Source organism: Lissotriton helveticus, chromosome 8, assembly GCF_964261635.1.
Source record: "Lissotriton helveticus chromosome 8, aLisHel1.1, whole genome shotgun sequence".
Classification (NCBI taxonomy): domain Eukaryota; kingdom Metazoa; phylum Chordata; class Amphibia; order Caudata; family Salamandridae; genus Lissotriton; species Lissotriton helveticus.
Window position 1 is genome coordinate 1519417788 of NC_136069.1, and position 22544 is coordinate 1519440331.

The 22544-nt window shown below is 46.8% G+C and overlaps 1 long non-coding RNA gene across 1 annotated transcript in view; it reads left to right on the plus strand.

Moving 5' to 3' along the window:
- Positions 1-16405, plus strand: part of LOC144773458 (uncharacterized) — a 524491-nt gene extending 508086 nt beyond the window's left edge. Inside the window, exon 4 of the long non-coding RNA XR_013599984.1 lies at positions 16314-16405. This is a non-coding gene — a long non-coding RNA (uncharacterized LOC144773458). The remainder of the gene's footprint in view (positions 1-16313) is intronic.
- The last annotated feature ends 6139 nt before the right edge of the window (positions 16406-22544 follow it).

A 22544-nucleotide genomic window follows, 5' to 3' on the forward strand; every position in this document is an offset into this window, starting at 1 on the left:
AAAACATTGGAAGGATTGGCTGCACCCTCCAGGAGAAACTCAAGATCAGCTGGTGTTTAGAAGATCACCTAAAACACATTTGCTCTGGTCTCTTAGCATCAGGATCTGACATTTATGTACCATGGGTACCCGATAGAGGTTTTAGCACTGTATCAAATAGTTGAGTAATGCTGATTATGATAATAGGACTCAGGTGACCTGCAGGCTCTGCTGTTAATGCTTGTGTCAAGAACAGGATTTTGGGGAATGTTGCGGAAATCTTTTCCAAGCATGTCACCCCTAGATTTCCGGGGTCTCACCATAGGCAACAGAATGGTTCATGCTGTGGTGTGTGCGTATGGGCCCCATACTCCAGCGTAGCCGTCCATGTTGAGATAATTACTGAAGATTCACTGGGCCTGTTTATGTATAGTATGTTTGTTTCATTAAAGAAGGCATTGTAAGGGTTCTACATCTTCAGTAAACTAGACTGTCTGAGAAGTAAAGTTTACCCCATTCCTCTTGCTGGTGGAAAATCACTCACTTAAGCTGCAATGTGCAAACCATTACTATGCACTCTACAGAGCAGCCTGCCCAGTGTGTTTTTTAAAAGCCTGCACTCCCGGGTGAGATACTAGATTATCATACAGATAGGGTGGGAGGAAATGTGGTCTACAGGAATTTATCGACTATGAAACTGAGAGGCCTAATTTTTTTATCCAGCCGCCTCACGCCACCCCACCCCCACTTGACCAGTGTGTGTGATCGTGAAAAAAACACTTAATTTATCGGGCCTCATATTTTTATTTATTTATTTAGGCACAGTATTTGGAATGCTCACAATTCAAATTAAACCATCTCTAGGTGCAAAGGAGTAGGACACAGAAGATGAATTGTTTAAGGGATTAATACAAGCAAGATATGGACGTTTCAAGGGTCCTAGAGGCTGGAAGGGAATTCCAGGAGAAAGACAGTGGAACAGAAGTGTCTTGAAGGCCTTCTTGAATCTGATCATACTTCTCTAGGTACAGATGGGCTTGCGTAGGACAGAGATTCCATAATTTGGAAGCCATATAAGCAAATCTGTGATCACCCTGGTTAATAAATCCAGGTAGATGGAAGGACAGCAGGGAGTGGCTGGCAGATCTCAGATTTCTGTTAGGAATACAAGAAGACATTTTTTTCACAGCGGTGATGGAGGGCTTGCCAAGGAGGCTTTGAATCTGCCGAGCCTACAGCAGAGGACGGTCCTCTGTCACCTGGCAGCCAAAGCCTGGAATATCCTCCCCGTGCACCTCGGGACCGCAGCATCAATCCACCAATTCAGACGAGACCTAAAGACCTGGCTGTTTGAGTCACCACCTCCACGCAGCAGCAAACAGCCCCAAAAACCCTCACGGGGGATTTGCTACGCTCAACACATGATTGATTGATTGATTGATAGAAGGGTACAGGTATACTATTGAATCTAATCCTAGCTCTGATTGGTAGCAATGGAAAGATTCAGAAAAGATGAGGCAGCGTTATTTACCTTGGCCAACGATCGGACAGATGGGTGTTGTCTTCAGGTGTCTAGAGCAAGAGAGTTGGTAAACTGCTGCAGGGGCCGGTGTTACGTCCCTGGGTGATTGGCATAGGAGGACTAAGCAGAGTGGATGTCTTATGCAGGACTTCCACATTACTAACGACTAACGCCTGGTTATGCCCACTATGGAGATGGTCAGCACAGATTAATTCATTGCAATTTAGCCATGGACAGAATGTTATCCTCCTATGGGATGCTCTGGTGGGTAAAATATTATCGATTTTCCTGCCCCACATCTTAATTGTGACTGCGGTTTTATTTATTTATTTTATTTTTTGCGGTTTTCTATTGCGCAAACTCGACCCGAAGGTATCAGAGCACTTTACATGAGCACCAGTTGCATTACAGATGGACACACTCATTTTTAAGCACAAGGAGATTAAGTGATTTTCCCAGAATCACAGGATGTTTAGCTTCCCGCCAAACTCGAACCTGGTTCCCCAGCTTCAAAGTCGGCTGTTCTAGACGTTAAGCCACGTCCTCTCCCGTTGTGCTGGCGCTGAGTGACGCATTAAGATTGGTGATGAAAAAAGGCAACTCTCCTATAAATCCAGAATATCACCTCCTACAGCTGTTGTGTTAGGGTCATTGGCTGGTTACTGGTCTCGAATGGTAATTGTAAACACAGGGTTCCTGTTAGGGGCAAAACTGAAGAAGTATAGACAAGAAAGTTGGCAAAAGTTGCACTGCACTGATGCATGTTCTCCTTGGTGTTGCACCTGGCTACTTTGTTGGTGCTGTAGTCAGATGTGCAAAGCTTTTCTGCACCAGTGAAGGTTTGCAAAGTTCTTGTTTTTCCACTTTGCAGAGTTTCCCAGTGTAAGTTCACCTTCGCCTGTGCATCATTTGATGCTCATTGGGAGATGATTATTAGCTCATTGCAAGATCATTTTCACTCTAATCTCACCCAACCAAACATTTAAATTTAGCCAGATTATTTATCCGCAGGTTCATAGGCACAAAAATATTGATTTTCAAGCAAATTGCAAAATCCTAAAACTTCAGAACTTTGTGAAGTTGCAAAGTTTTCCATAGCATTTTCTGAAAAAAACACTTGACCACTGTGCACACCTGTAGCAGCAGCAGATTCCATTTTTTGCCTTCTGCCTGTGGAGGATGTGATGTCAGTGCTGGAGACATCATTATTCAAATATGGCTCTCAGAGTGATGCAGAAAGACCAAGTACACAAAGATGCCCAGGTCCAAGCAAGACTGGCAGAAGGAAGCCCCTCTGAACGCAGCCAGGTGAAAATCACGTTCCCTTCCTGGAGAAGGGCACGCAAAGAGTTAACGCCTCCAGATGAATGCATTTGATTGAAGCAGGATTTCTCTTTCAATGCACTGTAATGAAATAAAGGTCGCCATTTCATGAAATATTCAGCAAGGGCCTCGAGTTTCCTGGCGCTTGTCAATCAGCGGCATGCCACTGTTCAGTTTTAATTGGCATTTGTCTAGAACACACAAACAAACAGCGAGCTGGCATTTCAGCTGGGGCACGGTGGAATGGTACCCCTGTGGCCTTTGAACCCCCCTCTCCCCAGTATTTCGAGAGGCTTTAGTCTAGAGCGTTGAGCTGTACAAAGAATGCAGTGTGTGAAAACAAGCTTTGGAAGGCCACTTGTTTCCTTTGCCTGCTTTGGGCTGAATGGAGTGAGTGCTGCTGGCTGGTGTTTTCATACAAACTGTGCGCTGCACTTCTCACAAATAATGGAGATAAACAATGCTCTGCAGGGAAACACCACCTGATCACTAGAAGTAAGGGTGCCTGCCCTTGGTGGTGGTTCTCATACATCTGCATATGTGTTTTGATGGCTTAATGCAGCTGTACAGCAGGCTTCTTCATTGTGTAGCTGTATTTATTACAGAGAGTCATATAGCAGCTACTGCAGGTAGGCACAAGTGCAATGCTTGGTATTCATGACTACTCATACTTGAAAACAATCTTCTCAATTCTCTTACAGGCTAGCCTGAAGAACTAGTTCTTCAGTCCCAGTACTGAGATCCTGAGTACGGTCGTTTTACCCTTTTGGGAGTGGAAACACATTAACATATGTTACCCCTTACTTTTAATTTTGTACCACCCATGAAAATCTAATTCCAGAAATCTCAGCTTTTACTTTCTTTGTAAAAATTTGTCTTGCTTTGCCTGTCCTTCATTTTCTGAACTTTCTTCAAACTTTGAATTGGGAAAATACATCAGAAGACTGCTGGTCAGAAAGTGTTCATATCTAGAACAACCAGAAAATTCGATCTTTCACTTTGCAGATTTACTCCTGTAATGGACCTCCAGGCTGCATGTTATGTTATGTTATGTTAATTTCGATTTATATAGCGCCAAATCACCGACAGGTCTCTTAGCGCTTGCTTTGGGAACCCGTCCTGGCTTTCCCTGCGAGATTACCCCTACTGGGCATCCCCAAGGTGAAGACCAGGCATCCCGCCGCGGGGGGGCCGTAGTGGAGATTAAGCAAGCTATTGCCCAGAGCTGCAGAGTGTGAACCCATGATTCGAGTAGGCACCGAGGCGAGAACTATCGAGTCCGTGGACATTTGGGCTCAAAACCCTGCCGCGTCGGGAATTGAACCCTGGTCCCGGGTCTGACCTCTGCATCAGGGTCTGCCTCCTCTAACCAGTGAGCCACACTGTCCTCCCGTGATGTCATGTCATGTTGTATCCTAAGGATAGAAGGCCGTTCACAAAATGGAAGGCCCCATTTAATTAAGATTCTTACAATAAAGTTTAAAATTTGGCAGATGTGAAGAGTATTTAAGATTAAGAAATTGAGTAGGCCTTAAAACATTATTATAAAAGGCCAGTATTTTTTTTTACTTACGTGACTTATTTACACTTTAAGTCACCATAATGGTCTATTTAACCATTCTCTTGTCGATGAAGCAGAGAAAATTCTCTCACATTTGTATTTCTTTACCAGGATTGTGGAGTTTTCTTCATCAAGCTGATGAATCTGTTATCAGAAGAGCTTGTTGTTTTGTGTTTTGTTTGCAGTTTTATATAGTGCGAACTCGACCCGAAGTGTTTGGAGCGCTTTGCGTGAGCACCAGTTACATTACACAAGGACACAAAAATTTTTTTGGTAGGCACGGGAGATTAAGTGATTTGCTCAGAATCACAGGATGTTGAGCCGACACAGAGACTCGAACCCCAGCTCCAAAGTTGGAAGTTCTGGCCATTAGGCCACACCCTCTTGAAGACACTTGCAATGACCATTGCTGCTGCAGAATTTCTGCTAGTATACATGGGCACTACAAAATGCGCCACAGTACTACTCCCAGTGTCTGCATATGTCAGCATACGCACAGCTACCTCCGACGGAGGTGTCCCGGCGCTGGTGGCCCTCGGGAAGATTAAGCAAGCTATTGCCCAGAGTCACATGGTGCAGGGCTAACCTGCCACCGGAGCCGGGGATCGAACCATGAACTCTGAGGTCTGGAGTTAGGCACCCTGGCCGCTGCGCCACACGTCTTACACCATATGCATATGTATCTATTCTCTCTCAGGGGTGTTTTCTAACATGTTATGGACACTATATTTACCTTTCCATGTAAGTCTTCCACCTTTTTTAACCCCTTCCATGCTGATGACGAGCTCAGCTCGTCATCAGTGTTACCTGCCGTACGCGGAAGACGAGCTGAGCTCGTCATGTAACGCGGTAATTCGTAAATTGCCGCACACAGCGGGAAAAGCCGCCGCAGCGATGCGGTTAAGGAGGATTTTGCATAGTTGACCCCACCAGAGACATCAGTAAACGAGCCACTGTAGCTGGGGTGGTCTGTGTGCCAACCTATGCGGTGGAACTACCTTCACTCATTGGCAGACCCAGTGGCAGACCCAGCAGTGTCTTTTTGCCATTGATGTAATTCACCAGAATTGCCTCATTCTTAACCCCTTCCTTGCTACCTTGGTAGTGCTGTGCACGTCCATTGGCCGACGAGGCCCCGTCCGTACAGTAGAACCCCCCGCACTGCGGCAAAATTATCGCCTCAGTAAAGGGGTCAATTGAGGCAAATATGCTGCCTAAAGTGCAGATAGTCCAGTGATTCATTTAAGCCAGGAATGGGACAGCAGAGGTCATGCGAGCGGGAGGGCACGCAAACAATGGAGGTTGGGCAGGAGATGCAGTACAAAAGACCACGGGTGGCAGTCTGGAGGGGCAGCACAGGGCCCTGGAGGGCAGGAGAAGCAAGAAGGACAGGGACAGCACAACAGACCACAGAAGGCAGGTGGGAGGGGTGGGTTCACATGGACTGTGAAGGGCAGGCAGGGGTAGCAAGTTGACAACAGAGGGCAGGCGGGAGAAGAAAGAGCAGCACAACAGACCACAGGGAACAAGCAGGAGGGACACAGGCAGCAAGCAGACCACAGTGAGCAGGTGGAAGCTATTGGCAGAGTCAGCACGCTGACCACAGAGGGTAGGCAGGAATGACAGGGGTAGAAAGCTGACCATGTAGGGCAGGTGGCTGGAGCAGGGGAAGCAAAACGTACCAGAGAGGACAGGCAGATGGGGTAAAGGCAGCAGACTGACAACAGACAGCAAGGGGGAGCCCCTGGGGCAGCACAGTGTACCAAGGAGGACACCAGGAGGGGCAGATGCAGCACAACTGACAATGGAGGGCAGACGAGAACGGTTGGGGCAGCACGCTTACTATGGAGGGCAGGCAGGAGGGATAGGGGCAGCACAGCAGACCACAGCGATCAGATGGAAGGGGCATGGGGAGCACACAGTCCATGTAGGGCCAGGACCGGACTGGCCATAGCGGGCACCGGGCAATCCCCCCGGTGCGCCGCACGGGTGGTGGCCGGTTTTGGGCCCCTGGGGGCTGTTTTTGTTACAGGGCCGTTTTTGCAGCATAGCGAGGGGGGTCCGGCTGAGCTCTTTGCCAGGGCCGGTTGTGGTTCCCAGTCCGGCCCTGTGTAGGGCAGGTGGGAGGGGCAGAAAGCTGACCATGAAGGACAAACAAGAGGGGCAAGGGCAGCACATTGGATCACAGAGGGCAAGCAGTAGGTGCAGGGGTAATACATGGACCAAAGAGGGCAAGCAGGAGAGGAGGAGGCAGCAAGCTCACCCCTGAGGGGGGGCAGGCAGAAGTGGCAAAGGCAGCAAATGGACCAAGCAAGGTACAGGAGGGGGGGCAGAGGCAGCACATAGACCGCAGAAAGCTGTCTAAAAGGGCAGGGGCAACAAGCTGACCATGAAGGGCAGAAAGGAGAGGCAAGGCAGTCAGGGACAGCTTAAGGACTTTTGAGACCCCAGGCCAAACATAATTTGGAGCCCCTTTCTCAAAACTCTGAATTTATTGTCCATTTTCAGCTCATGTACGCCCTGAGCAACTATGGTCTGATCATTGACAACCCTCTTCATTGGCTCCCAAATATTTAAAGGGACCCCGGTCCTTCAGGGGCCTCCACTTAGTGCAACGCTTTTGAATATTTATGAGATATTGGAGACCTGGGAGCCCCATTTCATTTTGTGCAGGGGGGGAACCCATCATTTTTGCGTTAAGCCACTCTCTGGAACTGTCCTGAAAGCTTAATGATGGGGACCCTAAATAAGTGGGGGCCCTGGGCCAGAGCCCACTTTGCCTATGCCTTAAAACATCTCTGAGGGCAGTACAATGGACAACAGAGGGCAGGCGGGATGGCCAGAAGTAGTACATGGCCCGTGAAGGGCAGGCGGGAGAAGCAGGAGAAGAAAGCCCATTATAGACGGCAGGTGGGAAGGGGCCCTAGCACTCTCTGGCCATCTGAATCGATTCTCACAAGTATTTTAACTGTGCGAATCTTCTACCCTCAGGCTTTGTCAAAGGGCGTGATCAGCACCAAACGCCTTGCCTACTATGGTAACGTGTGATATTCCATGTTGTAAAATACATGTCTGTGAGATTCCATGTTGCAAAAAGTGAATACCACTACTCTTAAGAAATAGCGGAAGATAGGTAGACTCAGTCACTGCACCACCCTGTGTAGTCACAAGTACGTTTCTAACATCAATGTTGCCATCCTCAAATGGCCAGCTGCCAAATGGTCATGAAACTTTGACTCGTGTAAACATAGATGCAGTGGGCATGACGGCGTTGCCAAACAAAGTACTTTTTTCGAGTACTTCTGAAATCCCTTATTCTGTACCCCAACAATAGAATGTTACTTCGTTTGATGATGTCTGCTTGGGTGTTGTCTGACATCATTCTGTGGATGGCCCCTTTAAGGAACATTTGATCAGCTCTCACACATGTGCCAGAATGATGCTATGGAGAATACTGACATTAGTCAGGCCTTGCTTGATCAGGAAGCAGAACCACACCGTCTGCCCACCTGGACTGATCATTAAGAACTGCACTTCATTCATGCTGACAAGCCTGTTGACACACAATTAACATGAAATCTGTTCTGAAAAGGCACTAATGTGATTTGGGACTCTGCTGCCCACTGCACCTGGATTCATTGCCTGCTTCCGCAATTGCGGTTTAGGTTTTTTTCACTCCCAAATCAAATTATTTGTTTCAGGTAGGCCTTCTATTGGTGGGGGGAAGTAAAAGCCTATCACGTACCTAGAAAGTACGGTGCCATATTGTAGTTGTATTTATATATCACTTCTTACCCTTGAGGATGCATACAACCAATTGTCAGAGACGTTTTAAAGCATGGGCAAAGTGGGCTCTGGACAAGGGCCCCAGCCTTTCAGGGGGCTCCTTGATGGAGCCAGCTCTGTTCTGCATAGTCTTATATTGATGACCCTGAATAATTCTTTAACAGATTGTTTTAAATACAGTTCTCCTTTAATTTATTTTTAATGTGGGTGATATGTGGGAGTCTTTTGCAGACATTTTGCAGAGAAATGTTGTCTTTATGTTATATGCAACATCAATAAAAAAAAAGCTTATTTTAGATCAGAACAGGACTACACATGTGAAAAATGGGAAGAGGGTCACAGAGGTTATGTGCAATAAAATTAGTGAGCTGCTGCTGTACTTCAATACTGAAAACACAGTCACTATCTCTGAATAATAGATGTGAACACATTTAGAATTTAGACCAGTGCTCCAGTGCACTGTCACTAAACTGGCCCTGGCCCCAAACATCCTTAAGATGCCCCTGACACATGTGCAGAGTAGCACCCTACTCCATTGCAGGGCTTTGAAAGGAAGTGCCGGTCATGTGGGCCCTATGGGTGGAGGTTAATATCTTGCCCGAGGACTGGAGTTGTGTTCTTGTTATGTTTCCTCACTGCACTTGTCTGAATTCGAGACAAAAAGGAGAAAGCAGGGCACATAAGTGCTACAGTGCGAATGGAGACAAAGTGTGTCATTGCTGCGTGGCCTATGTAGGAAGTGTTTCGGTGTTGTGTGTATATGAAAGACTGAGCAAACCATGTTGCAGCAAAAGTGGTGGTGCGCCTATGCGTGGGTCTAAGAGAAAGTACAAGAAAGACGTGTTTGTGCATCCATGTGTATGTCTACCAGTATTAAGTTGTGTCTATCATACAGTCTATATACATGGGCATAAAAGATGGCCAAAGGTGAGTGATGTACTTGAAGTACAGCAACACTTGAAAGTCTGAGTTTAATAAATGCAATTTAAATCTACATATATTACCTTCCTAATACATATATACCTTCCATGTACTTATGTATCTTCAAATTTAGTGCTTTACTTCTAATTAGCATCTCCAAAGAACTCCCCTATATCTCACCCTATACCTCTCTCAATATATCCTCTACCTCCACTCTCTGGCTCATCCCAAACCCCAATCCACTACTATGATCCCCAAAATAACTCTTTCTAGACTCTTCCCTTTTCATGCTCTCCATGCATCATCTCAAACCTCCTTTACTATTCAGATCTCCCAAACAAGCCTTTCTAAACCCTTCCCTCTGACTCTTACCCTCTCTACCTCCCCTTTACTCAACCCATACCTCCTTCTGCTATGATCCCTCCACCAAAAAACACTTTCTAGACCCTTCCCGCTTCTATCCCTCCACTATCCTTTTCAATCCAACTAACAGACTCACATGTCCACCGCTCAAATTAATTTCACATCTCCCTATACTAATTCACCACTAATCCTCTTTGGGTTCCGGAGTAGTGTGCTACTCACTGAAAAGCACTTTGGCGCCTCATAAGTAGTAAGCGCTATAGAAATACAATTACAATTTGTTCTCTCTAACCTTCCACCCTTCATCCAAATATAGCTGATGTTCATCTCCACGCCCTGAAGTGCAGATAAGTGCTTGTGTGTAGCAACTCTAAAGTGCAAGACACTGCTGGGGGCGTTACCACACTTTCAGCACCCACAGTTTTGTCCGGCTAGAGTGTGGAGTTCACAGGCTCTAAACCACCACCCTTCCCGGCCACCCAAGAGACCTGCGAAGTTGTGGGCACATCTAGAAACTCCAATAAAATGGTGAAGTTCAATACATCGACAGTAACATCTGTTCTGGGCAGATGCTGGATAGGTGTTGGCTGGATGGATCGATTAATTAATGGACGGATAGAGGGCTAAATCTGGGTTAGATGGATTACTCAATGGCTATATGTATTGATCGATTAATGAATGGGCTAATTACTAGCCAGATGGGTTAATTAGATAGATAGACAGACAGACCGACAGACAGATTTAAAAAAAATCTTAAATGGTATGATGTTTTTTGGGTCGCTAGTTGAAGTTTCCTATAGGGCTGTTAAGCAGATTCAACAACTCGGAGCCCTCTTGCACGACACAGTTCGCTTCTCTTGCCCAGGATGCGTGCCTTTTCTTTATTTAAACCGCAAATCGATAGCTTGTAGCTAAAGTAATCTGTTTAAAGATTAAGCTATAGAGAGACCCCTTGAACCAGCGCAGAGAGGCGCCCCCTTCACTGTCACTCGCTGGCCTGCAGCCCTTCCTACGGAGTGTGACTGATAACAAGCAGATGGAACTATTACATCCTCACTGGGTTTACAATTCGGCCAAGTGTTCCTCATTATTTTCGTCTTTGCTACTGATCCGACTCTCAAAACATGCCTGTTTGATATGCGGCAGGGAGCCCGGCTCGGGCTATGAGCTCATGGGCTGCAAATTTCCCATTAAAGTTTCAAAGTCGCTTCTTCTGATGTTTGCAAGAAGTATGCGCTGTAATACCTTTCCTGCGCTGAGCTTGAAAAACAAAGATTGGCTATTAAGGGCTGATAAAACGATGTGGATTGGCGGTATCTGCTCGTAAAGTGGTTTCTATCGGTGCCAGTAATGCGGTGTTTACGGCGCTCCATCCCCATTGGTCACGTCCCTCCGCCGGGCCAGGTGCTTCTGATTGAGCCGCTCAGCGTCTGGCGACAGGACCCAGGCGCTACTGATAGGTTAGCGGAGTCATTGTCAGGAAACGCTGATAGCAATCTAGGCGTCTGATTGGTTGCTGCTGCCAGTGCCAAACAAGAGCACGAGACGCGAGCTTTGTTACTTCTTTTTTTTTGTGTTGTTATTTTTCTTCTTTATTAAACTTTTGACCATATCAATGGGTTCAAAGCTGAGTTTTTATGGAATGGCATCAGGTGGCGTATAGCTGCAAGGGATAGGCCATAATGATATGCGAGCTTGTTTGATATTATTTTGCAAAGTGAGTAAATAACTGGTCACCTGTGGGTATTGGAGAGGTCGGGCTGCCACACGCTCGTTTTAAGTTCAATTATTGGTCAATCCATCTATTACTACTGCTTTGAAATGTCAATGAAGACACTTCATGACCTAGTTTTTCATTATACAAAATGTACCACTCACTTGATTTTATCACCGCACATCAATGCGGGGGCAGGGGAGAAGGGGTCATAAAAGAACACGGTGACACACGGTAGAGTGACCCATTGGCCAGTACATGCGGCTATTTTGGTCCATTAGGCCACTGGGCAAGAATTTTTCTACCGTTGTAAAGGGTGTGTGTTATTCCCTGTCCATAGAGTAGTTTTGTCACCTTCTCCCCTGTGGTGAACCCCCAGTCCAACATTCTATTGACTCCGTGCAAGGCCCACTGATGTTCGCGACTATCACCCGCCTAGTGTGGACTAGTTAATGATGCTGTACATTTGGAATGTATCGGGTCTGCATCCCCCAGAATTCTACAGCTGCTTAAACACTCAGCAGGCACAAGAAGCAGGACCGGGTTATCCTGGGATATGGGTTGTCATGGAGGCCCTTACCACCTGGCAGTGCTGCTATGGGCTCTTGTGGAGGCCCTTACCACCTGTAGGTGCTACCATGGGGTCTCATGGAGGCCCTTACCACCTGGAGGTGCTCCTATGGGGTCTCATGGAGGCCCTTACCTCCTGGCATTGCTCCTATGGGCTCTTATGGAGGCGCTTACCACCTGGCAGTGCTACTATGGGCTCTTATGGAGGCCCTTACCACCTGACAGTGCTCCTTCGGGCCTTTATGGAGGCCCTTAGCACCTGGCAGTGCTCCTATGGGCTCTGATGGTGGACCTTACCACCTAGTGGTGCTACTGTGGGCTCTTATGGTGACCCTTACCACCTAGTGTTGCTACTACAGGCTCTTATGGAGGCCCTTACCACCTGATGGTGCTACTACAGGCTCTTGTGTAGGCCCTTACTACCTGGCAGTGCTCCTGTGGGCTCTTATGGAGGCCCTTACCACCTGATGGTGCTACTACAGGCTCTTATGTAGGCCCTTACTACCTGGCAGTGCTCCTGTGGGCTCTTATGGAGGCGCTTACCACCTGGCGGTGCTACGTCTTGGCAGTATAGACTCGAAGCACAGGTACTTATCAGTAAAACGGTCTGCTATCCTCAGCACTGCCAACGACTCCACAGATTCCCATGTCGCCAGCCATGCAAGTAAGCATGAGTACACTTGTGGAGACAGAGTCCAGGCTGAGCCAGACTTGAAAGTCATTTAGTTCTGAATGGAATGGAAGTGTACCCGTTATAATGAATGGCAAGATATAGGGCCATATTATGACTTTGGCGGCGTGGCAGTGGGACGCCACGCCAGCACTCCGCTGCCATACCGCCAAAGCCATAATGTGACCGCCAGCTGGATTCCGACAGGAATCCAGGTCAGGCAGTCCTGTGGCGGGTGGCCCATGGCGGTACAGTGCTAAGGCTCATACTTGAACCTTAGCAAGGCACCGCAATGAGAACGCCATTGCACATTCCTGTAGTGCATGAATTTGATTTGATTTGAAGTTGTAGAGCGCAGAATTTACCCTAGGGCATCAAGGAGCAATAGACTACCGTCCAGAAGAGATTCCCTAAGAGAAGGTGATAGCGGGGTGGCTACCTGCAAAATAGCCAAGTCTTTAGGGCCTTTCTAAAAGAGAGATGTAGATTAGAGGATGAGCGAAGGGATCTGCCCGGGGAGTACCATGTGAACATGGATTGTAGTCTCGTTCGGTAGGCGGGATAGAGAGCTTCATGGGCCATACATAAAGATTTAAAGCTGATGCGTTTGTTGATTGTAAGCCAGTGAAGGGTTTCAAGCCCCTTAGCAGCAGAATGTGTTTTAGGAATGTCCAGAACCAGTCTCGAAAGGGCATTCTGCACTAGTTGGAGGTTGTACTGCGCATTCTTGTTTCGAGTCTAGGTAGAGTGAATTGCAATAATCCAACCTGGACATTACCCGGGCGAGAGTGAGCTGCTTGTGTGCAGGGAGCAGGATAAAAGGGAACATTTTCTTCAACATCCTTAAGATCCAGGTGCAGATGGAAACAGTGCGGTTAGTTTGGGCGTTAAATTAAGGTCAAGGTTCATCAGAACTCCAAGGTTCTTGGCCTTGTTTCCTAGAGAATGAGGCCAACAGCTGCTGGTCCAGCGTGTTGCCCCGGGGCCAAAGACCATCACCTTCATCCTATCCCGATTCAATTTTAAGAAGTTGGCAGACATCCATTCTGCCACCTTAGTCATACAGCATCGAACATTCTCAGCCAGCGATCCTGTATTCTTGGGAATTTATACCATTATCTGTGTATCGTCAGCATATGACACTACCTCCATTCTGCAGGAGTGGATGATGTTTGCTAGGTGCCTCATAAAGATTAAAAAGAGTGGGGCTTAAAGCGGAGCCCTGAGGAACTCCACATGGCAGGGAGAAGGCTTCAGAATAGAAGCATTGAAGCTTCACCTTTTGAGTTTGTTCCCCTAGAAAAGAGAACAGGGGGGCTAAGGCTTGATGTGTGATGCCCAGCCCTTGGTGTCCGTCTAGCAGCAGGGTGGGAGAGTTGGTATAGAACACTGCCGACAGATCCAGAAGTATAAGCAGCCGTCCCTGTCCTTCATCCACTCAGCGTCTAATACTGTCCGTAGCTGAGATTAATGCTTTTTCTGTCCCATGATGTTTTCTAAAGCCAAATTGGGAGTGGTTGAACCAGCGTTGTTGTTCAGCAGTCTCCATCAGCTGAATATTAAGATGCATTTCCATGAACTGTCAAGTCCATGCCCTGCAGGAACTGTGGGGCGCATGCAGACAGGGGGGCACACCATGTGCCCCCTGCATGCATCCTCTGGCGCAGAGGCACGGGCCCCCTTCGTTCCTCACTGCCACAACCCAGATACTTGTCAACCAGTTATAGCTACCAGCAACTCCCTCACAAGTTTTTCAACATTCTGAGGTCAACAAAATTAGCATTGATGCTTTGGGTAAGAATGGCATCTACCATTATAGGTCTTACAGATGTATCTCTTTTTGCAGTATCTTAAACAATATTCAGATGTTGTGCTTTGATTCCATAGCAGTCCTCAAGAGAGAGCTTTTTTGTGCCGCAATGGCTGCCACGAGCAGTGTGCAACTCCTACCCTGTGGATAAACTCTGTTTAGAATTGTGGGAATGGTTTTGCTGAACGTGCAGTTGTAGGGACACCCCGGTGTCTTTTCCTAATGGAAAACCCCAGTGAAAAATATTGAGATTAATGTAAGATATTTTTTTTCTTTTGAGAGAAGAGGGGTCGTGAATTGATGCAGGAGACAAGCGAGCTTTGACGGGTACATCAATAGTACTGAGGGTAGAAGAAGAGCAAACTGAGAGAGTTTATGCTGACGTCGCTGGTTGGCTAAACCAGGATCTGAATTAGCTGCTTAGATTGGAGAAGAAGCCTGTCAATCATTGAGTTAGGCCTGACAGGGGAACAAATGAGATTTTCAGCTGTGCTGTTTCAGCGGGTTTGGGTGACACCTACATTTTAGGCCTGGCTTATGGTAACTTTTTGCGTCACTCCTGTCTTGGCCTTCTATTTCTTTTCATGATGTTGCATTGCAGTGAAATTGTGAAAAGTACATGTTTTGTTCTGCGTGTTTTTGACTGACAGCTGTAAGATCTGGAAGAGACAGAAGGCGAGTCATTTTTTCATATCCTGTACTTTGGAACATTTTCTTTGCATCGCTTTTAGCATATCTTTTATGCATACTTTACATAACCTTCACATAGTCAGGGCAGCTGGAAAAACGTGATTGTGCGGTTGCAGTGTTATCCAGGTGTAATGATTGGCCACATTTGCCACATCATTCTTAAACACCTGCCTAATGTGCAGCTTTTAACCAAAAAAAGTAATTTCTAGCTCATGTTGAATGAAATAGTCAGCTGGCGACCTTGTCCTGATGTATGCTGTAATTGGATATTTAAAGAAAAGACAATGTTGCCCAGATAGTGCAAATATCCCTACTAGAAATACTGGCGGAAAGGCTTTTATCTGCAGCAGGAAACAAAGACCTTAAGCACTTAAATGTAATTCAAAGAGGGTGGATAAAAAAAATCCCTACGTATCACAATTTTATTTGTTTTACATTAAAATACGCTAGTTTCATAGCTGCATTTATTTTAATCAAAGCAATCAATATTCAAAGAATCATAAAAAAGGTTGTGTTTCTTTTATAGGTCACATCTTGAATCCTAAATCACCTTCTAGTAGTGCATACACATAAACAATATGAAATGTACTTACTGTATGTACGGCAGAGCTGGTTTTAATTGAAATAATAGAAACTTGATTGCGGCATAATTTGCTTTTTTCTTGCTACAGAATTTATTCAGTTCTGCCACATAATTTGGTTCTTGCTTGCCGCATAATTCCATCGGCCTTGTTATAGTGTATGGGAGAAAACGGCTAGCAGAGACATATTCATGGAGTATGCTTTCAAGTTGCTTATGGAACTATTACTTGGGAGTGTTGTTAAATGTTTTATACCACAATCCTATTTAAAAACATTTGAAATATGGTTATTGAATATTATTAATACAGAATGTTCTTTTAAGATGGCAATCGATTTTAACACTCTTAGGCTTTGTCTGTTACCCGCTGGTTGTGACATGTCGAGGGTTTCTTATTTAAATGTACAGAATATAAGTGACACCCCTGAGCCAGAGTGTTTTATGCAGGAGTAAAAGGATTGGAAGAATGGAAATCATGTGGTGGTTCTATGGGGGAATGTGGAAAGGGATTCCGGCGTAAAATATGTTGATAAATTAAAGGCCTCTTGAGATGCTTGTATTGAGTTGTTTGGATGCCTTGCGTCTGTACCACAAAACTCAGATATCTGCCCCGCCCTTCACTGAGCATTAAGACTGTGACGTTTAAAAGCCTATTAGATCCTAAATTATGTATACTAAATTGTTTAAAATTGTTACTAAAATATCGTCAACTTTCTGAAGATTTGTACTAATAGCATCATTAATTGTGCTAAATTCACATAAAAGTCTATTTATAATACTGTCTAAGGCCATGCCTTGAGTTCCTTTTTTTCTGTTTTCATCAGAATGTCTCCAGTGGGTGCTTAAACAAGCCTGTGACCTGGGGATAGGGCCCTCTTAAAATACAGACTACAGGCCAGCCTCCTCAGCACTGCATGGGATTAAGTAAGTGTCAATGAACATTCATATTATATCCTGTTCCTTTCTGTCCAACAAAGTAGTAGTGTATTTACATACTTAATATATACTCTAATTCCTCTTTTGTGTATTGCATGCTTGTCTTGTCCAGTTGGGTGGCAGAGGAACTTGGAGGAGGACTGTGGTGGGGTGGGCGTGGCTTTGGAGCATCCTTGGAGAGACACACTGAGATTGAGTGCATGCAAGAGGTTGAACTCCTGTTTACAGGAAGTATAGATTGTGCAAGTCCAGTCATTTCAGATTTGTATTGTGAAAAGTTGATTGACAAGTCACACAATACACAGAAGAGGTGGCTTGTGGATAAGTGTGGTGGATGTTGACTTACTTGTCCTGCTGCTTCCCGAGTTTCATCTGTGTTGTTTTATTGCTTAAGCTTGGTCAATATAAATTTAACCATACAAAAGCTATAACAATAGGCACCATCAGAAGAGCAGGGGTAGTGCAAGAGCAGTGCAGAGTCCAAGGTGGAGGAGGGAGCACAGGGTCCAGCATGGGAGGGGGGGGCACAGCATTGTAAGCCAATGGGTGCAGTTGAGAGCCCTAGGGTGGGGGGGCATTGCAGAGTCCACGGGGGAGGTCTAGAGAGGAAGGGATGCAGTAAGAGTAAATGGGGTGGGGAGTACTGCAGAATATATTGGGACTTCATGGTCAGGAGGAAGGGAGCAGAGCAGGGCAGATGCAAGATCTGGTTGGGAGAAGGGTGGTCCTGGAGAGCACTAGTGAGTCTAGATGAGATGAGTTACTTGTGTCAGAGTAATTCCACGAGGGGATGGAAGCCTCAAGTGAGTGTACCATTGTTGACAACTGTAAGGCTGTACATGGGCCTCCCCACATAGATTCATAACACACAATAGGTTAAGGATGGGTTGCTCAACTTATGTTGTTTTTGACAAAGTTGTGATCAACTCAGTTAATGTATCTGTGGCGACAAATAGGATGCCTCTGTGTGACTCAGTGCTGAATACGCTATTTGGAGATGTCCTCACCAATAAACGAATGGGGCAAGGACGAAGGAAAAATGGGGGTCATGACTTCATTGCTTACAAGTGATCTTCAGTACACATCATCTCTTCCTTGCCCCAGACCTTCATCCCTCCTTTCTTTCCATCTTTTACTGGCCTTTGACTAACCAGGTAAAACTACTGAATTAGAAGTAGAGGGCATGATAGGAGGAGAGATAGAATACTTGGACCAGGCGTTCATTTTCATTTGGGGTGGCATGAGGGCAGACCTGAGGAAGAGATTATCGGCCTTATTACGAGTTTGGTGGTCCTCCTGTTGGCCCGCCACTGCCGTGCTGACAGGAGGATAATAGGCCCGTAGTGCGCCCGCTTGCCCGCCGGATTATGAGTGAATCCATGGCGGGCGGGCAGTGCTCCAGCGGTCTCACACCAGTGGGCTGTTAGGTTCATAGGAGAGCCTAACATGCTGCCGTACAAAAGGGGGTGGTGATGGACGGAGCATCTGAATCAATCAAACACTCACACCCAGTCAAAAGATCTGGGTTTAATCCATCACCGTTCTTTAACCCACTCTGCCACCCCAGTCCAGACATGGCTATATGCAAATCAGTCTGACCCTGTGCCTCATGGGAACAGTACAGCCCGAACTGCCAAGCCATGCCTTCCCTGGACCGGAAACAAGCTTCCGAGGACCGGTTTCTGGCATTCCATCCGTCTTCAGCCCGCTTGCATGAATCCAGTGGCAAAGTGAGCAACGGACTCATGTCTGAGCATACCCTGCCACACTTATGGCGGCCAAAAGCGGTACAAAAGGGGGTGGTGATGGACGGAGCATCTGAATCAATCAAACACTCACACCCAGTCAAAAGATCTGGGCTTAATCCATCACCGTTCTTTAGCCCACTCTGCCACCCCAGTTCAGACATGGCCATATGCAAATCAGTCTGACCCTGTGCCTCATGGGAACAGTCCGGCCCGAACTGCCAAGCCATGCCTTCCCTGGACCGGAAACAAGCTTCCGAGGACCGGTTTCTGGCATTCCAGCCGTCTTCAGCCCGCTTGCATGAATCCAGTGGCAAAGTGAGCAAGGGACTCACGTCTGAGCATACCCTGCCACGCTTATGGCGGCCAAAAGCGGTACAAAAGGGGGTGGTAATGGACGGAGCATCTGAATCAATCAAACACTCACACCCAGTCAAAAGATCTGAGTTTAATCCATCACCGTTCTTTAGCCCACTCTGCCACCCCAGTTCAGACATGGCTATATGCAAATCAGTCTGACCCTGTGCCTCGTGGGAACAGTCCAGCCCGAACTGCCAAGCCTGGACCGGAAACAAGCTTCCGAGGACCGGTTTCTGGCATTCCAGCCGTCTTCAGCCCGCTTGCATGAATCCAGTGGCAAAGTGAGCAAGGGACTCACGTCTGAGCATACCCTGCCACACTTATGGCTGCCACTGTGACAGCGACTGCAGCATGTTCCTGCACGGTGTGGCACGCATGCCACACCGTACAGGAACGAAGTCCAATTACAGGGGGGCTCAACATGTCCCCCCCACATGCACCCCTAGGCAAAGAACTGACAGGGGGCCTTTTAGGGCCTTTTTAATTGCCTCTCTGCCACCCTCTTCATGGTGGGCTCACCGCCATGCAAAGGGCAGTGAAAAGACAACTCGTATTATGCTCGACAGTGCCGGCAGCGGCACGACCAGCATATTCAGGCCAGTTACAGACCGCCGGCCTAGCGGGATCCTTGATCCCGGCGGAGCAGGCGGTCTCATGGTGGTTCGACAACCACACTCAGAATTCTGCGGGCGGACCTGTAGTATGGAGGTGGTTGGACTGCCCCCATGAGTACGGCGGTCCTGAGGACCCCCATTCTTGTAATTAGACCCTATGTGTGATGAAGTTTACCGATACATAATAGGGGCATTTTGACTGATACTAAGTGCTACTTAACACTTTGATGCACTAATATTATTATTGCACTGCATTATCAATTTAAACGAAGAGTTATCAGAGGAGATGTGGTCTAGTGGCTCATTTGCCGGCCTTGCGAGTTCCGGTCCTGGATATGAATTCCAACATCAGCACTTGATTGTAAATCGTGTGATTTGGGGCAAATCATTTAACCTAAATATGTCTAGAGTTGTGAACACGTGAAATGCAATTATTACATTCAAAGAAGCAAATCCCAAACTGAAGGTACAGCACTGCATTGCTTCTCGGCTAGGGTTGTATTATACAAATGCCAGTACATACATCTATTGACATGTGGTGCAGCATATCCTGCACATTTTTGCAGCTGGTTACAGCCTTCCTTGCTGATGTTAACCTGACACAGAAATGTTATGATCTGAAGTGGAATTACAGAATCTCACCAAATTTGTGGTATTAGAGATTTGCGGTAAGCCATTTGTGGCCTCTTTGAAAAGCACTCAAAGTGGGCACCTCTATCCCCTCATTAAGACTAGGGGGGTACGAAATTCACATTATTATGTGAAATTCTGCAAGAATTGCGTAAAATGATGTAAAACCAGCACCTAAAGCTACACTTTGAGCTACATTTTAGCGTTAATTGTATCCTCAATTCCAGTTTGTACGTGATTATGCATTTCTGGCTACAAAATTAGCGCAAAAAAACAGCAGCGGCCTGAGCAGATAAGAGCGGTGGGTTAGTGGGGCCGGGTTAGGAGGGAATTCGACAGATGACCACGAGGGAAAATTAAATAAATAATTAATTTTCCTCTTCATTGTTTATCGAAACATACACCCCTCTTACCTGCACGGGCCACAGCTGCAAAAAAACAGATACGCCACTGACAGCACCTGCTTGCATTCTGGTCATTCACATTGTTACCGTGCTCCTGCGCTAACATTTTGCTGTGAACATGGTGGAATTACGCACCAAGACGTCAGGAATATTTTTGGGATTTTCACGTAACAAGCGTAACAGAAAATTTGCTAAATTTTGCAAGATTACGCTGTGTAAGGGGTGTATCCATACTGTGAAAAGCAGGGAATGGGAAACCCCTAGAATGGATTCAGGAGCTGGCGCCTCCAGGTGAAGGGGGTCTTACAGCATCTCCCTTGCGGATTCTCCACCAGCCCCTGAGCAGTGCATAATAATCAAGTTGGCCAGGTTATTCTAACAGTAATTATCTGGCAGGCATTTCCAGCGGCTCCCACCTTTCGATTCAAGAGGCAGACGCGACAGCCGACATTGCCGCGTCGTGGTAAATTATCATTCAGTTACAGTGACTTCGATCCCATATGAATGCAGATGAAGCCAACAGCATCGCTCTTTTCGCCACAGTCTGCACTCCCACGTATGTGCGTTTTTCTCAGATGCGTGGGGTATCCGCGTGTCCCTCGCCGCGCGTCCATAGCGCAATTACCGAAGGATTTGGAGATTAAAAATAGTGTCTATTTTGAGATGGCTTTTGATCAGGAAGATATTTTCATTACAATTTTTAATTGAGCATGAAGGTTCAAAAGGGTAAATCAGCAGCTCGTTATCTAGAAAATTCTGTCCTATTGCGTATCACCGAATAGCGCTCAGCTTATTTTACGACCTGGACAATTGGGATATCGATGGACAGGGCTGGCCAGGCAGAGAGGAGGGCACATCCGGGTTGGGGACACACTGCTGTGCCATGTCCTAGGTGGTGCACTCATGACCACCAATGCTAAGTGTGCAGGATGAGATTGAGCTGATAACTACACCCGGTCAGTACTGACACCAGGGGGCGCTATGGTTACTAGGTGCAGTAACCATATCTAATTTCCTTATGAAAATTAGGAATTACATGCAGAATTTGGTGCTTTCTGCAACAATGTCTGCATATTGGGCATATATTGCGTCTTTTCACCTGGAACATTTTGGAAGGTTTGACCTGCCGAATTGACCTGGGTAAAATTGCAGGCGATGCGCTGTGACCAGAGGGCAACTAGAGCCAAATTTCGGGGGCTACTAAAAATTTCGGGGGCGGCTGACTCTTCCAGCAATATGCAGAGCGGAGATGCAGGAGCTCTAAGAAAGGGTGAAAAACAACAAAGCCTCGTTAACAAGTAAAGGGTCTTTTAAAGTCCTGTGAAGTACTCGGGTGTGGCTGCAATAGGACGGACGCCAGACCAGCCAGCCCACAGCAGCTTAAAAACTGTGTGTGTGTGTGTGCCCGGGTAGCTGTCTTAGCCCGGGCTGACACACACGGAGGGGGGCTGAAGCCCTTTGAGCCCAATGGGCGTTGTGCGCCTGGCTGTGTCCTGCAGAATTGTTAATTCCATTCCCAGTGGCAGCTACTACCTATGATTTTCTTTTAGCAGATACCTGGGTTCAGCCGCCGTCTCTTCTCTGTCCTAATCTCTTCTGGCTTCCGCAGCAGAGAAGCACACAGGCTCCCAGACTCCCCTAGCCAATCACGATGCAGACACCAGCATGACAGTAGCATCGTGATTAGTCTGAGTGGCCTGTCGCTCAGACAGGGAGTGGGAGCCTGTGCATCTTCGCCACCTGGCCTTGCAATACTGCCGGGTGGCGAACATGCTAAGTGCGCATGACAGTGTGGCCGTCCCAAGATGGCCGGCCAAACTGTCATGCGGACTTAGAGAGTGCACACCACTACATTCCATTATAATCATTTTATTTTTCCTTTTTGAACTGCTCAGAGAGAAGTGGGGTGACGCTCCACCGCCTTAGCAGAGGAGCGGCCGCTGTCCATTCCTTGAGCAAACAGAGTTTTGCTCAAGGACTGGAATTTACAGATCCTCTCGGAATTGTGCTTCTACAACCCCTTCGTGTACCATTGCACAAGTCCCCATGATAATCAGAGCAGGTGCCTTCACGCTGAGAGGGCTCAAAATGTGCAACTGTGCAATAAATATTCAACATGGTGCAGTGCAGCCATCTACATCACTTCTGTAAATGAGAAAGACCTAGGAGTGCAAAAGGTTGGCGTAAACTCCTGTGCTCTTCTGTAATCCAGACTGTGGCTTCCACATCTGGATCTTCAGAAGCATTGCTGCTGCCAGAAATAAGTGCAACGGTACCAGTGGTAAAGTACACCCACTTCTGCAGCGGTCAATACATCAGATCAGAAACCAAAAACATTGCTGTGCCGGTTTAGGCTCTTCCTTAAA